We start from the raw sequence: 17575 nt of genomic DNA on the forward strand, positions 1-17575 counted from the left end.
AACATTATTCTCAAAAAACTGTATTTTTGCTTTTATTCTCGAAATATTTTGATATTTGGATATACTTTTTTTAATTTATAGGATCATTTTTTATCCAATCATAGTAATATTTAAATGTTCACTTAAACATTGAGTTCCACAAAACATAATGTCTTGTGTCTTACATTATAACAGCTATAAGCATGGTTCCCACATGAGCCTCACTTCTTTCTGGAGGTTAATAAACTAAAAAAAAACCCTGCTTGTCCGTTAACGGGAAACTGCAAGGCAGTCTTTCCTTTGTTACCACTTATTGTCACAGTGCACATTCAGGCTAGGAATAATTCGAACCCAAAAGAAGGAACTAGACAGTTAATCAGGGCTTGTGTAAAGCTGAAGCTTGAGTATATGTTAATAATCTTATGGTAATCCTTTCTTTTTCTACTGTATCCATACTGTTTAGATAACGGACTGTGTGTGTGTGTGTGTGTGTGTGTGTGTGTGTGTGTATTCCCGAATCCTTCAGCCAGGTGAGATGGTTGTCATGGTAACAGGGCAGCTACACATGAATAAGTAGAGAAATAATGCTACATAAATAGGTGTATTTCACCCACTGCTGCTCAGTGCATTTAACTCTTCCCAATAGTTATTACATGAAAAAAAGATTTTCAAGCAGCACATAAAGCTAAATGTTTACCGAAACAACATTTTCGGCTGTAACTGCACAATGCAGCAAGTCAGAAAGTCAGCTTTTCTGACCCGCAACCCTGCCAGGCTACAGTTAACAAATCTGAGCTGATATTTGCTACTCAAATGTGTTTGTGTGCCTCAGGCTGTCCTTGCGAAATGTGTCCAACTCTCACACTCTGTAATTCTCTCGCCGGTTATGTGTTTGTTCTCTCGTCTTTTGACTGACTGTTGCACTTGTGTAATGTGACAGCCGTGCAGTTAAATGCTGAGTGCTTAGATTTTTCCGGAAGAGCGGAAGAAGAGAAAAGATGCGGAAGCCGAAAAAGGGTTTGAGTTAGTGCTAAAAGAGGGAGAGAAGGAGAGGGGAGAGAGAGAGAGAGAGAGAGAGAGAGAGAGAGAGAGAGAGAGAGAGACAGGACTAAGGAAAATTAGACAGATGCTCCCCTGAAAAGAAAATGTGAGGGGATGAATAGAAAAGAAAGTGGATCAGAAACAAGCAGAGGAACAGCAGGTAGAATGCTGTCAAGTTAAGACCAAAAATATATATTATAATATATATTTTATATTATTTATTTCAATTCATTTGGTTTATACTTTTTATTCATCCACCTTATTTTTTATCCTTTAAATTCTATCCCTTTTTTATGCTCAAATGTTAGACAGTCGGACAAAGCACGTCACTGCACGTCGTACTCTGTATGTATGTGTATGTGACAAATAAAATTTGATTTGATTTGATTTAAAAGTAGTAAATAAAACATTTATGGCAAGTAATTCATAATTTTTGTTGAGTTTACAGAACAGTACATGTACAATTCCCTTTGAAAAAGGAACCATCAAAAAGAGAGAGTCAAAACCTCACCATAGAATGTAACCATATCGAGGTTGCACTGTATATATAGCTTTGGTCTTCATGGTTGCTCTGCCTTGCCATATTAGGATTTTTTTAACTTTGTCTACTGTGTTTTTACTGGGAATTGTCTTATTAGAATTTCTGGCCTTGGTCTTGGTCAGTTATTTTCCTAATCATCTTTAGATCTAATGGATCTTCCTGATTTTTCTGTATTGTCATTTTTTGGATTTTTTGATTGTTTATTATATGTGCAGAAAACAGTCTGTTACACAATACAATAAAAATCCTCCTCCAGCCTATGACCTAAATAAAGGACAAAGAAAACAAATGCAAGCAACAGTACGGGCACTGACCTTGGTCCTGAATTATCCTTAACTTATGAGACTGATTGTGATTTCATTGTACATATTATCAGATATTTCATATTATTATATTTTAGTGCGATTATATTTTGTTTATAATTTTGTTACTCTTACATTTTCTTTCTTATTGCTGCTGGTCTCTAAGAGCTACCAAACAAATTTCTTAATATCACTAAAATGACAAAGTCTCTACGTGTTCTTTCTTCTTACAACCTAAATCTGGATATTTTCGACCAGCTTCTCATTACATGATTGTCACACCCTCACAAATGTTGATTTTTTTTTACAGTAGTATTTCTAGGAATTTTTGCCGTTCCTGAAGACGTCAAAACCGTACATGAGGCAGAATGGTAGTAGAATTACTTAAGTTTCTAGATTTTTTTCCAAAAATTGGTTAGGTTTAGTAGATCTTTTTTTTTTTTACTTTTGACCTGTTTCACAAAACCCTGCTGCTTTAGACAACATGATGACAACAGCATACATTGATAAAGATAAAATTAAGTGAAGTCTTCCTGTTGCTATGTGTTGTCCTCATGAACCTCACTTGCCCCCACTAACAACTTTTCATTAATGGTTGCCAGATGAGACAGACTGATAGAAAGCTAGTGCTATTGGTTGGGGTCAAGACTCCAATCAAAGGAGCCCAGAAACAAAGTAAAGAACAATTCAACAAGCACCTACAGAACTCCTAAATTTTCCCTTACATCATTCATCTCAGGGTTTTCTAACAATAACTCAGGAGCCACTTTAAACATATTTAAATATGTTTTGAAATATCACAACTTCACAGCCTATAGTGTAAAATATATAGTGTAAATGCAGTTTTCTTTGCTGTATACTTTAAGTAAAAATTGTTGTTTGTTTAAGTAATATTGTTTGTTTATTTGTTTGTTGTTACTAGCAGCTTCTGTAGGCATCATGTAGCCCCATGAACATCACCTTGAAATAAAATTAGTAACTTTATTTTTAAGAATCCTTCTTCTTGATAATAACTTTTATAGTATAATGTAAGTAGCAGGTTTTGACAGCCGATTAGAGATCATTTCTCTCATCTTCTCTGCAGGCCCTTAATGTATTCCTTTTTTTCTTTGTCTTTTTTTTTATTTTATTGAGAACTAACAGATCCAGAATGGCTCCCACTGGGCTCTGGCATATTGAGAATAAAAGAGACTTTCATTCCAATTTGATGAAATTCCCAGTCATTCAGCGATCTGCTCAGTTTCTGCCTATAAGCCTATAATCAGCACTAATCACTGCACACTCATTCCTTTATATAATAATCTTCTGTTTTTATAGTTGCATCCTGTGCTCCTTGTTTCACTAATTTTATGCTTTGCTCGTGTTGTCACTTTATAGCATACTTTGCTCATCTCTTTCATGCTCTCTTTTAGTGACTTTTTGTCCTACAACGCCATCGGAATCTAAATTCTGTTTAGCAGCTTGGACGTGCAAAGCAAATCACAGGTTTACATCACAATGTCATTGTTTCTGTACATATAATAACTTAAACATTTCCCTAAATAAGTAAAATACTAACTTTTTTTTTTAGTATTTTATTTATTTTGTATTTTTAGTTTTTTAGTTAGTATTTTTTTAAAGAGTCTCCAGTGTCAGATTTTTTAACTTTCTTTGTACAAAGAATCCCAGCGAATGCCTATGGTACTGTATCAACACCATCATAGCTGTCATAGGGCTGAATGTTTCTATAAGCAAATTTTATTTGTCAAAACTATAATAAATGGAGACTATGACAAAAAATAATTGTATCGTTTAAAAACCTATTTAACATCATGTTTACAGCAGCATTTTATTATACACTACTACATTTCCCTGTCATTCTTACTTCTAGATTTTAAGCGGACGTGTTTGTATTTAAAATTTATATAAGACAATATTACCGATTTCTAGCCCAAAGCTAAAATGTTCAACAGTTGAACTTAACAGTCAAAGAAAGATGCGGTGGCTTTTTTGTCTAGAAATAATATCAACTAGCATTGTGTTTTTCAATTTCTGTTAGCAATGTTAGCAAAGACACAAAGTTAGCGATAACCTTATTTCACACTTGACATATTTCTCAGACTTATATATTCTATGACAGGAAGGCAATAAATGCAGTATATATACAGACTATAAAGAGGCTTTGGTTGTCCCTAGAGTGATCCAGCATCAATCACAGGGTTGACACTTGTTCACTCTTCTGTATGACAGCTCTACATTGTAGAGGGGAAAGCACAAGCTTTGCATATCTACTTGACTTTTATTTGGGTAGGAGAATTTTTTTACACAATCTGGGAATTAAAGTTTACAGACTTAATTATTTATAGTAGATAGTGCTTAGATACAGTCATGAAATGAATATTAAATGAAAATGCATTCATACTCTATTACATTGCATATGGTTTTCAAATTAAAACCTTTTGACATTAAAGTCTGTTGTAGCACATAGAAATCTGGTACAGTAATAGATTCCCAACTACAGAGCATGTTTGCTTCAACTGCAATAACAAGTGTAAATTAAAATGTATTTGTATATATAAAATACACCCCACAATGCAATACAGAGATTTTTATACACTTTGCCTAGTCATGCCTACTTTAATGGATACTAGTATAATGTCCATTTACTGACTTCACAGTCCATTTGGAATTTTCTGTCAATTGAATCTTCCCAAACCAGCATTATCTAAATTGTCACAAATTTTGGATTTGTTGTATCATGAGATATACACATATTATCAGATTTTTGCCATAATATGTGGTTCACCCATATTATGCAAACATATGTGTGTGCAAAGTTGCAAAAAAGACAGTAAGGCCATTTCTCAGCATAACATTTAACACTGAACAGATGGACTTGGGGATAAACGTCTGGGATATATTGTATATTTATCGGTTTATTTCTGTAAAGTTGCTTTAGAACGATTTAGAACATTGTTTAAAGAACTATGCAAATAAACCTTAATGAAATTTTCACATTAAATTTGCTATATTACCTTGGGAACAAGGTGGGAGTAGGTAGCATGGGAAGTGGTAGGTAAGTGGTTAAGGTATTAACGCTGTTCTTATACATGTTTGGATTTTGATATTGATTTGGCATTCATATTGATGCTTAGTTAGGCAGACAAGCTGTTCATGGTCATTCCAATCTCAACACAAACACACACACACACACACACACTCACACACACACACACACACACACACACACACACACACACACACACATTTCAAGCATTTCTCTTAAAAAAAAAAAAACGATAAAACGTATACCATTATATAAATCTGTAAAGGGAGATATATTGTAACTTACAGATGTATCATTGGCTCAGAGTTTAGGTATTTAACTATGGATTGGAAGGTCACAAGTTCAAATATCAACACCACCAAGTTGCCACTCCTGGGTCATTGAGCAAGGCCCTTAACTCTCAACTGCTCTGTTGTAAACCACTATGGATAAATGTAAACAAGTGCTGATGGTCTTCCTTTATCACCAAGCTAAAGGGTCAACAAGTACTTGGTTCGCTTAATAAGTCAAAACACAACATTACAATACGCTATGTATTTTTTAAAAACTGTTTAAGGAACAAAAGCGACAGAAATGTTGCTGGAGCCATCAGCGCCTCTGTAAAACCCAGCACACTGTATTTCCTGTTATCAGCTTCCCACCTCCTGTGAAAGAGTGTAAACAAGGAAATGATGAATATAGATAAAGTGCAAAGAGTTTTGTTCTAGAACAGCTTGTGATAGATTTATTAGACAGTACCGTCTCTCTCTCGATTAATTCACATGCATCTCTTTCTTTGGACATTTGAAGATGTCTCTTTCTCTCTGTTATAACAATATAAAATAGTACAGTATGTAATATATTACAATGAATAAAATACATAATAATAACTTTCTTATGCTGACAAAAAGCAGAATAAACCATTTTTGCTTTTCTTACTGTATGTTCAGACATTAATCTGTTTAACAGGGAAAGACTGAGAACTTTAAGCTGAAAAATATATTAAATGCGGTCTTATTGTTTTGACTTACGATCTCATTACTTTGAAGAATTCAAACTAATATCCTGTGTCAAAATAAGACCTAATAATTATTTAGTAAGTCATGTTAAACTCACAGTGTCTCGAAACAGCTAAGTAAAAATAATTTAGTATTTTATTAATCGTTGTATAAAGATGTTTTGTCAAATTAAAAGCACATTATTAAGCATTCATTTTGTGGGTTTTTTTGTGTTTTCAAAGTCAAATTATTTTGAGCATAGATGTTTGAGCTTTTATATATAAAATGCAAGAATATTTGTAATTGGGTGAAGCTTTGGCATCAAACTAATCACTTTTAAAGCTGATTAATATTTGAGATTTTGAGTGTTTCAGGGGGCATTTGGTGGATCTTTTTACATTTTGTGAAATCATAAACATACTTTTATTTTTGCATGTGGCTCATTCTGAAACTGCAGTTGGTATAAATAAAGTGGGATTCAAACAATTCTTGACATGTGAACTTTACTGAACTTTACTGAAGATTGAAGATTTTCCAACATGAAAGCTGCTAGTTGCACTTCGTCTTTCTTCTTCATTTTATATATATGAGATGGCTGAAAGGGAGACAAGATTATTATAAAAATCATTATCAAACGCAAAAGTGTCAGTAAATGGGGTTAGATATGTATGTATAATTAAGCTTAGCAGTCTGGGAGAAATGGAATATTCACAATATTCACGATTAAAGAAGAAAAATAAATCAACCGTAATGGGCTTTTTCTTTTTCTTTTTTAACGAAAGCTGTCTTGTTATGTCGTCTTTTTTTAATAAGGAATACAAAATTCTGTATGTGTAAATCCACATGCATAATCATCCTCCAATAACATAAAAAAACAAGTATTTTATTCCTTGATACCTTAAAGTTTTTTTCTTTTATTTCTGACAAACTTAATTAGTGACATTTTGGACTATGATGTTTGTGGATGATATTGTGATTTGTGGTGAGAGTAGGGAGCAGGTGGAGAAGAGCCTGGAGAGGTGGAGGTACATGCTGGAGAGAAGATGAATGAAAGTCAGTAGGAGTAAGACAGAGTACATGTGTGTGAATGAGAGGGAGGGCAGTGGAGTGGTGCGGTTGCAGGGAGAAGAGGTGGAGAAGGTGGAGGAGTTTAGGTACCTCGATTCAACATTGCAAAGTAATGGAGAGTGTGTTAGAGAAGTGAAAAAAAGAGTGCAGGCAGGGTGGAGTGGGTGAAGAAGAGTGATAGCAGGAGTGATTTGTGATAGAAGAGTATCTGCAAGAGTGAAATGGAAAGTTTATAGGACTGTGGTGAGACCTGAGATGTTGTATGGTTTAGAGACAGTGGCATTGAGTAAAAGACAGGAGGTGGAGCTGGAGGTAGCAGAGCTGAAGATGTTGAGGTTTTTGTTGGGAGTGATGAGGATGGACAGGATTAGAATAGAGTTTATTAGAGGGACAGCGCATGTAGGACGTTTTGAATACAAAGTAAAGGGGGGCACATTTGAGATGGTTTGGACATGTGCAGAGGAGAGACATGGGGTATATCGGTAGGAGAATGCTGAGGATCGAGCCACCAGGAAGGAGGAAAAGAGGAAGACCAAGGAGGAGGTTTATGGATGTGGTGAGGGAAGACATGCAGGTAGTTGGTTTGAAAGAGGCAGATGTAGAGGACAGGGGGGTATGGAGACGGATGATCCGCTGTGATGACCCCTACTGGGGGAAGACGAAAGGAGAAGAAGACTTGGTGACATTTTGATTTATTCATTTGTCTAGGCTGTGATATAAAACGTTGGTGTATCCGAAACATTATGTAAAGCATGTGAAGTGCAATATTGCCAAACATATCGGTTATTTTATTTAACCTCGCATGACTATATCCTTCCCTCACAATGGCTTCAATGATTAGACTCTAATTAGAGCCTCCCACACTCGCTTCAGGCATCAGGAGCTTTAATTAACAGAGGGGTGTTCACAGTGCGGCACATCACTTTCCCAACCCACCTGCCGAAGGGACCGAGGGATTGAGAAGTGAGAGGTAGAAAGAGAACGGAGAGAAAAGCAGAGAAAGTGAGACAGATGGAGAAGAGCAGGTCGAGGAACAGAAGAATGAAAGGTGGGATGCGTTTTATGTAGCACAGCTGTCTGTAAAGCTTTGTGCTGATAAAAAGAATAAACCCTTCAACTGAGTTTCTTGTGGAACATGTGCGATGTCAGAGGACAGTCAAACCCACAGGCAGAGAAAAAATACGTTAACGTATATACTGTAATACCATTGCAGGTCGTAAGAAGACGGCTAATTTGATTACACAGTGCCATGATTATAAAAGCAGCATTTTGCAGTTGTGTGCAAATTACGACACGACAAAGCAACAGAAACACGTGGCGCCAGTAAATTTCTCCGACCACTTAATAATATATGAGTAGAATCACTGCAATTCTGCAAATACTGTGGTGGAATATTTCTCATTCTTTTAAACACATGTCTCTGTGGAAAACATCTGAGATCAGATCAAACCTGTCGCAGTGAGAAACAAAAAACTCTATTACCTGCACAGCTGCATTTTCCATGGAGGAACAGAGCGAGCGATTGAGAGAGAGAAAGAGAGAGAGAGAGAGAGAGAAGTGAAGATATACAGAGAAAATCTTTGGTTTTATTTCTCTGACAGGACTAGAATTGATAGTAGAGAAAATAAAATGGAGAAGGGAGAAAAAGGGAGAGCGAGAGGAGGGGGAAGAGAGAGGAAAAAAGAGTGAACAGGAACACTTGCACTTTCTGAAGGTCAGACACAGACTCTGTGGTGATCAGCATTCCTCTCTCACGCTCGCGTTCTATTCCATTTCAAACACACACCCCCACACACACTTCCTCTTCACAGTACACTCATGGAGGACAGAACTACAAATACGACAGATGATGTGATAAATATGTAGGAATGGCCATGAGCACTCAAGGGACAGCAGCTATCATTCATGACAACAAATTCAATAAATATTAGTTTTACATATTTTTGTTGTTGTTTTATTTAATCTTATTTGCATGAATTTGAATGTGTGCCCCAAAAAAAAAAATAAATAAATAAATACTTCCAGAATTTTATTATATTTGTCATTTTCCAAAAAAAATGCACTCTCATTGCATGCCAAGACTTTGTCCAATAGAGCTCTGTCCCGTGTTCTGATTGGTTAGTGGCAATGGCCAGAAGAACTGGACACTGCATGTAGTATTATTTTTCTAAAGAACTACTTGGTAATTGGTTTACAGTGTTACTGCCTATAAGGACTGAATGATGATCAGGTTCAGTGTTATTTCTTACTGTAACTGCACTCTGATTGGTTTACAATGTTAATGTCTAGAATAACTACATTCTGATTGGGTTACAGTGTTAATGTCTAGTAGAACTACCTGCTGATTGGGTTACAGTGTTACTGTCTAGTAGAACTACCTGCTGATTGGGTTACAGTGTTACTGGATAGAAGGATTACGTGCTGATTGGGTTACAGTGTTACTGGATAGAAGGATTACGTGCTGATTGGGTTACAGTGTTACTGTATAGAAGGACTACGTGCTGATTGGGTTACAGTGTTACTGTATAAAAGGACTACATGGTGATTGGTTTAAAGTGCCACTGCTTAAAAGAACTACATGGTGATTGGTTTAAAGTGCCACTGTAAACAAAAAATGTATTCTGATTGGTTTACCAGCCTACTGTCTAAAAGAGCTTCATGGTGATTGGTCTAAATTGCCACTCTATAAAATAAAATGCATTCCGATTGGGTTACAGTGTCACTATACAACAAAACTGCTTCTGATTATGCCACTGAATAAAATAACTACATGGTTATTGGGTTTCAGTGCTACTGCATTAAAGAACTGCATACTGATTGGGTTACAGTGCTACTGCCAAAAAGACTGCACTCTCATTTGATTATTGTGATGTTGTTCAGAATAAACGCACCCTAATTGGGTTCCAAGATTCCGCCTAAAAGAACTGCGATCTAAATGGTTACAGTTGTATTGCCTAAAGCAAATCTGGTTTCGTGGGTTAGTTTTGTCATTTTTCAACAGAACCACACTGGATGTTTACAGTAATCTACAGAATGTGCACAAATCTCCAACATCACTTTAAAATCTGCAGAACAGGAATGTGGAAACAAAATGGTGTGAATTTCCTGGTCATATTTTAACACATGTTGAGCAAATGAATATATGCCAGGCAGATTAAAAATAACTAATAAGTGCAATCCAGGCAGTGCAAATGAAAAAAAAACATATGACACAAATTGAGTAATGACCCAGTGCTGGCCCACACCTAACACTTCATCTGGCACACATGCTGCTGAGAAATGATGGTGATTAACACATCCAAAAATCTAGCTCCCAGAACACACCCACAGCTCCACCTTGATAATAGTTTATGCAAATGAGGTGCAAATTGAAATGAAACCCACAAGCATTTGTTTTGGCCAGATTTGAAAAAGATACCCTGTCCTTGCATGCCTAAACCAGCCTGTATTTAGCGTAAATATCACCAGTCCGACAAATGTTAAATTACTGATTGTTACAGAGCACTGATGCTGGAGATTTCTTTTGAAATTTGGATAGTAAATACACTATATTGGCAAACGTTTTTGCGGAAACTTGGTCATAAGTATGGGATGTGCTTTTTTGAGCATCGCACTCCACATTTAGTCCAAATTTGCTCTTAAGATTTCCTTCACTCTTCTGGAAAGATGTTGCACTAGATTTTCGAGAGTGCTTGTGGACATTTGTGCTCATTCAGCTACAAGGGTGTAAGTAAAATCAGGTACTGATGTAGGTGAGGTGAGGAATCCTTAAGTGCTTGATTTAAACCTCTAATAAGCACGATTTTGCACTAAAACAAGTATTTACTGTGCATTGGATATTAGATTAGGAACATTTGTCCATATACTTTGTCCAAATAGTGTATCTCACATGAACCTTTTTTATATCAACAATTACACACTTTCTTTAAAAAAAATTGTAATTGAAATGATTGTAGAAACCAATATATATTAGCACAAATGCATTGATATGAGAGAAGGGAAACCTGTGAGTGCTTCTGTTCTAGAAAATCAATGACTGTATTCCTAAAACCAAAACCATTCTCATCAGGTAAGAAGGTAATTCATAAACTCCTTAATTCCTGTTTGTAATTTGCATCTCACTTACTGTTTTGTGCAACATAAAGCACGCCAAATCTCTCTTAAATCAGAGTGAATTGGCCGCTAGCATCAAGTCAGCCCTATGCAAATGAAAGAACTAAAAATAAATGCGAGAAATCAACGCATATGGGGACAGAGCAAGCGAAAGGAGGGCATATGGAGAAAAAAAGGCAGTTAGAATTTGCTAAGTGAGGTGGATGGGCAGCCATATGCTGAGTAGGATGTCATGGATTGATGTGTGGAACTCTTCCTGGAAAAAGAAAACAGCATTGCTGTCTGTCCATCACTTCTATGCTTCACCTTGCCCTCCCTGAGCAAACTGGTTAGGAAGCAGTAGGCCATAAAAAAGACAAGCAACCTGATTCAGCATAGGATGTGGTCTGAATGGGATATGCCATGCAAAAGAATGGAGTAGCCATCCATTCATCCATTTGTGCATCTATCTATTGATCCATCCATCCATCCATCCATCCATCCATCCATCCACCTGTCCATTTTTATGCTGCTTGGTAATTGAAGTGGAAAATAAGAAGTACTAATACTCCAGTTTATTGCATACTAGTGTGTATGCTGCTGGTTATGACAATTTGCATGTGTGTGTGTGTGTGTGTGTGTGTGTGTGTGTGTGTGTATGAAAGACCAGAGACACTGGTGAATCTCTGAAGGACATTCTGACTTTGTGTCCACCTGATTAATTCCATTCTCTTGCCTGTCTTTCTCTCTGTCTCTCCTCACCATGCGTTTTTCTATTCGTTGTAAGCTGTTCGTTTTTATTTTATTTTTTAGATTAGTAAAATCAATTTAATGCGAATTGCATCTTTGTGCTTTTCGAAATGAAATAACAGCCTATGCGATTTTCCCTTTGATGGAAAAGATACGAATGTTGATTTTGCCTTAATTGGTTTTTGTGAAAAGAGCAAACAATAGGGCTTTAATTTAATGCCTGTTGTCAATAAGACTGAAATCTCCAAAAGTAATTATTAAAGAACTGCATCAAATATCCATATTTATGGACCTATTCTCACTTAATTAGTACAATTTGCCTTGTAAAATTGTGTGTGGGTGTGCGCCCCGGGATTCTGAGCATGCTCGGTATGACTCACTGGTACTTGGTGGAGACGCAAACAAGCAGAGAAACACCCAAACAAAACATTAAAGAGGAAGAGGGGGTTAAAGAGGAAAAGATTACAGAGGAAGGAAAGGAGTAGAGCAATGGAATGGACAGCAAAGCAAAGCGGACAGATGTGAGAGAGGGAGAGAAAAGGGAGGCGAAGAGGGAGAGATAAAGTGCTATTAGGATGAGACGATGGTTAGAAGTTTGCCAAGGTGACTGCTGAAGATTACCACTGCTCCATACAAATAAGACACACACACACACACACACACACACACACACCGACAGCTGGCTTATCTTCAAATAGGTCCTGCAGGCGCTGTTATTCATACTGTTGTGTGTGTGTGGTGTTGTGTGTGTTGTGTGTGTAAGAGCACCTGATATGTAGGAACATAGCATTCCAGCAGTGCCTTTAGTGAACAAAGTTGAATAATACAAGTATACAATGATAAAATAAATCAAAATGCGTGATTTTAAATGTAGATTGTAACAGACAGGAGGTGGAGCTAGAGGTAGCAGAGCTGAAGATGTTGAGGTTTTCGTTGGGAGTGACGACGATGGACAGGATTAGAAATGAGTTTATTAGAGGAACAGCGCATGTAGGACGTTTTGGAGACAAGGTGAGGGAGGCGAGATTGAGATGGTTTGGACATGTGCAGAGGAGGGACATGGGGTATATCAGTAGAAGAATGCTGAGGATGGAGCCACCAGGAAGGAGTAAAGAGGAAGACCGAAGAGGAGGTTTATGGATGTGGTGAGGGAAGACGTGCAGGTAGTTGGGTTGAAAGAGGCATATGTAGAGGACAGGGGGGTGTGGAGACGGATGATCTGCTGCGGCGACCCCTAATTGGAGAAGCCGAAAGAAGAAGAAGAAGAAGAAGAAGCAGAAGATTACATTTTGATAAGAGCAATACGCAAACTTTCTTCTTCTCCGAGATCTGTTCAGGAAACATCTGGTATCTGTATATAAAATGATCAAATATGTGTTGACTTAATAGAACAAAACCTTTCAAAATGAAGTGAGTATCTGAATGACGCACCAAGGAAGAGAAAGTCTTTGTATTATCAGAGCTTATCAAAGGCTTTTTTGCATCATCAAGCCCACTTTGATATCTAACGTTCATCTACATGTAGGCAAAACACACACACACACACACACACACACACACACACACACACACACACACACACACAAAAGCATTTCTTCTTTAAAATATCACTACCTACTCAGTGGTTTTCTGAAAGGTCAGTTTATTACAAAAAATGTAAGTCATAAAACTCCTACAGCTGTTCACTTCTAGGAAAGTAATCAATAACAGAGGGTTGTGATGAGGCAATCACATATTTGATTAACAGCAAACTTATATATAAAAGTATGACGAATAAATAAAGAAAAACGACCAGAACTGCACACAGAGCTGCTGTTATGGAAAAAGTGTCTGACACCATCAGGCTACAAATTCAAGAATTCAACAGTAAAGTACTTTATCGTAATAGGAGCGGTATTTAAGTCAAACCGGGACTGAATTTTACAAGTATAAATTAAATACACACGCAGTAGTAAGTGGCTAGTGTGTCCTATAACTGATAGTTGGCGCACATGTCGCGAGTCAGTCCAGAGACCGTTAATCATGATTGCAGACACATTAGTGCATGCATGGAACAGCGTGTGGTGGTGAAGTTTCTTGTGAATGAAGGGGTAAAAGCTGCGGATATCTACAGAAGACTTCAAGCACAGAACATTGATGAGAAGCTCAGCCGCAGTAAGACATTTGAATGGTATAAACGTTTCAAAGATGGCCGTATTTCCGTCAGTGAGGATCGGGGTTGGCGGTGGTTCCCTGATTATGAAGTTAAGCAGAATGTTTTAAAATAGTTCAGGCATAGTGATGAATTTTTTTGTGCTGAACCTTTCCAGGTATTAGTTAAACGCTGAGATACGTGTATGAGTGTAGCAGGGGAGTATGTCGAAAAATGCAGTTTCCACTGCTTGGAATGCTTTCTTTTATTTTATGAACAAAAAAGTCCCATTGTATCCACTTAATAATAGAATTGAACTTTTTTCTTTCCAACATTGATTCAGTACACTTGAGACATATTAAGTTTTTATTCCAGAAACAATTCAAGTTGTTTCGCTCAGCTGTCATAAAGATGCCCCGTTGGACAAAATGAAAGAATGAAAAACTTCCTCTGTGCTTTTGAGTTTGTCTTGGCCATGCCCCATTAAACACATTTTTGCTTTACGTCAATGCCTCATTACCACTCACTGGGCAAATTCTAGGTTTTTACTTGAACAAAACACTTCTAACCAATCCATTATTAGTACTTGACTATGACTCAGAAACACTACATCATCCTGTAGCTCTAAAACCTGTGGATGCTATAAAATGATTGAAATTTTTTTTCTGGATAACAAAACCAGTAACATATGAATTATTTGCCTTCTTTGTTATTTCTTTGTAAAACTATTCGAATGATGCTGTTTGTAAATGAACGTTGGTGAATGTTGGAGTGCATTAAATAAGGTTAGTTTATGTTCTACGGTAAATAGATTTAGTAACACTTTATTTTAGGGATCAGAAATAAGCCAGTTCTATCTAATAACTGTTTTTGTTAATGACTAGTTATGGATGCTTTTACATACTATTTATATTGCTATAATGCGATTTATAATGGATATTATCCTATTTTTTCGTACAGCACCTTTACACTTATTTTTTGTCCTTGTTAGCAAGGTATAAAAGGTACTAGTAGTGTTTACGGGGCAAAATAAAGTATTTTTTAAACTCTAAAATAAAGTGTTACTTAAAATTCTAAAGATTTTGCATATCCCAGTTGGACAGGAGGCTGGGTTCAGAGCACCCCAGTGCAGATAGGGTTAAGTGCCGTAGTCAATGGCTCAACAGTGGTAGCTTGACCGTGCTGGGGCTTCCAACTATATGATCAGTAACCCAAAACCTTAACTGTTAAACCACCATTGTCCCATATTGAGAAGAATTTGGGTGCAAAGAGTCAGTTTGTCAGTGAGTGTTGGTGAGTCATGTTGAATGCTGGTGTTTTAAAAAGAAATTCCAGTGTTTGTTATGGTATATTAATATTTAATGAGTGAACACTGATGTGTGGTTTGAGGGTAAATGTAATATTAGTTCAATTATACACAGTGTTGTTGGTCATTTTTTATGGTACTTTCTTGGGGAAAAAATTAAAAAATTATTAGAATATTGTGGATGTTATAATATCTACAATATAATGGATGGAAATAAATATGGCTATTGAGTTTATATATCATTTTGCTCCATATTTTAGTGTTATATAAGGGAAAATGATCTTTTTGGTGATGAATTCATTTAATAATTTGTACTTGATTTCTAGTGTTTGATATCAAGAGTGGATTAAATAAGAATGATATGTTTTGATCGTAAAAAATCTGGGTGATGAAGAATAAGTAGGTTATGCTTTTTGTTTAAATGCAATTTACATTTACATTTACATTTACATTTGTGGCATTTAGCAGACGCCCTTATCCAGAGCGACGTACAAAAGTGCTTTGAGTCTCTAGTAATGAATAAAACTACACTGGTACGCAAGATTATAAACTTAATATAAATATAACTCGAATTCCACAAACTTGGAAAGTGCTAGTTTAGGTATTTCAGAAAGAGGTAGGTTTTCAGTCGTCGTTTGAAGATAGTCAGGGACTCTGCTGGACGGACATTCATTCCACCACCTCAGTGCCAGAACAGAGAAGAGCCTTGAAGTGTACTTACCTCTCATTCTGAGAGAAGGTGGTACTGTTTGATATTGTTATGGTGAATGTTAATAAAACATGGTCTTTAGGTGAATTTTAGTGTTTATTGGTGGATGTTGATAGGTTCCCTGGTGGTCTAGTGGTTAGGATACAGCGCTCTCACCGCTTCGGCCCGGGTTCGATCCCCAGTCAGGGAACCAACCCCAGCCTCCTCAATGCCGGTCCCAAGCCCGGATAAATGGGGAGGGTTGCGTTAGGAAGGGCATCCAGCATAAAAACATGTGCCAAATCAAACATGCAAAGGATCCGCTGTGGCGACCCCTAATGGGAGAAGCCGAAAGAAAGTTTTTATTGGTGGATGTTGATCACACAGTGAATATGGCTGGTGGGGGTTTGCATATTACTGCTAATTGATTGATGGAGAATGATGGTGTTTGTAGGTAAATATTGGAGTTTGATGGGGTTCCATGTTGCTGTGTATTAATAAATTGACATGTCTGTTGGAGGAATGTTTTATTGTAATGTGAGGGTTTTTGTTTAATTCATTCAGCTGTTGGCGATGGGTAGATTTCGTGTTTGTTGATGGGTGGTTGAAAATAAATATGTTTGATTAAACATGGTATTTGATGGTGAATGTTGATCTTTGATGATAAATAGTAGTAGTTGATGGTAACACTTTTTAAATACCAGCATAATGTCAGTTGGGGTAGATTTGAGGGTAAACAGGCATTAAAATGTCATGGTTGGGGTATGTAAGTATATATTTATATATATTTATATATAGCATAGTAAAGCGGAATTAATGTTGCAGAACACAACTGCTAATTATGTAAATCTTTTTTCTCTTCCCTTTCAAGTTTCCTTTTATTTCAACCTCATCAATTTCTTTCACTCATGGAGTCTCTATCATCCTCTCTTGCACTCTATCCTATAGATAGTTTTCCTTGCGGGGTAGGATTAACTCTTAAAGGAAACGCAAACGTAATGAGCCAGACTTGCTGTATGCTTCTGGGAGAGCGAGAGCTGCGCTTTCCTGCCGGATGTATGAGTACAACACAGCAAACCCATCTATTCTTACCCAATAAACCCTTCTGAGCTTCTAGATAAGGCTTCTACTGCTTGAAAACTAGGAAATAACAAAAACTCAGCTCTACTCCTTTTCCTCTGCAGACAAACAGTACATCAATCCTTATCTTATGCTTTTACATTCCTGTATATAGCAGAAATTATGACAACCTCCTGGAATCCAACGGTAGAATTTATTAGAATAAAAATGTGAATGGTATTGGAATATCTCATAACAAGCAAAGTGTAGCGTAATAAGATAATATGCATAAAACCCCCCATGATCAGGTTCATCACTAATTTATCCAGCAACCTTTGCTTCCATTTGCACAATTAAATAACTTTTTAATCGCTTTAGCCACTTTTTCATTCCCCGAGAAAGATTTCATGAATATTTATGGACCTGCCTAAAGGCCAAACTTTAACCATAAAAAGTAATGTCTTGAAGTGTCATGGTTTATGAATATGGCTCATTTCATAAAACAGACCAAGTAATGTCAATAATAGATAGGGGTAGACTGGAAACTAAGCATTTTTCATGTACAGATGTATTGCAAAAACCTTAGGGTTGTATG

At 36.7% G+C, this 17575-nt stretch overlaps 1 protein-coding gene and 1 long non-coding RNA gene across 17 annotated transcripts in view; one reads left to right on the forward strand and one right to left on the reverse strand.

The window, feature by feature from the left end:
* nrxn2b (neurexin 2b) overlaps positions 1–17575 on the forward strand; it is a 634852-nt gene that overhangs the window by 562230 nt on the left and 55047 nt on the right. The gene's annotated exons all lie outside the window — the stretch shown is intronic.
* On the reverse strand, positions 3591–8607 carry LOC124381578. Its single transcript, XR_006924876.1, has 4 exons — positions 8437–8607; positions 6399–6481; positions 5648–5712; positions 3591–5553 (listed from the first exon to the last, which is right to left on the reverse strand). It is a non-coding gene; the product is annotated as an uncharacterized LOC124381578 (long non-coding RNA).

This window comes from Silurus meridionalis, chromosome 28 (assembly GCF_014805685.1).
Source record: "Silurus meridionalis isolate SWU-2019-XX chromosome 28, ASM1480568v1, whole genome shotgun sequence".
In the NCBI taxonomy this organism is placed as follows: Eukaryota; Metazoa; Chordata; class Actinopteri; order Siluriformes; family Siluridae; genus Silurus; species Silurus meridionalis.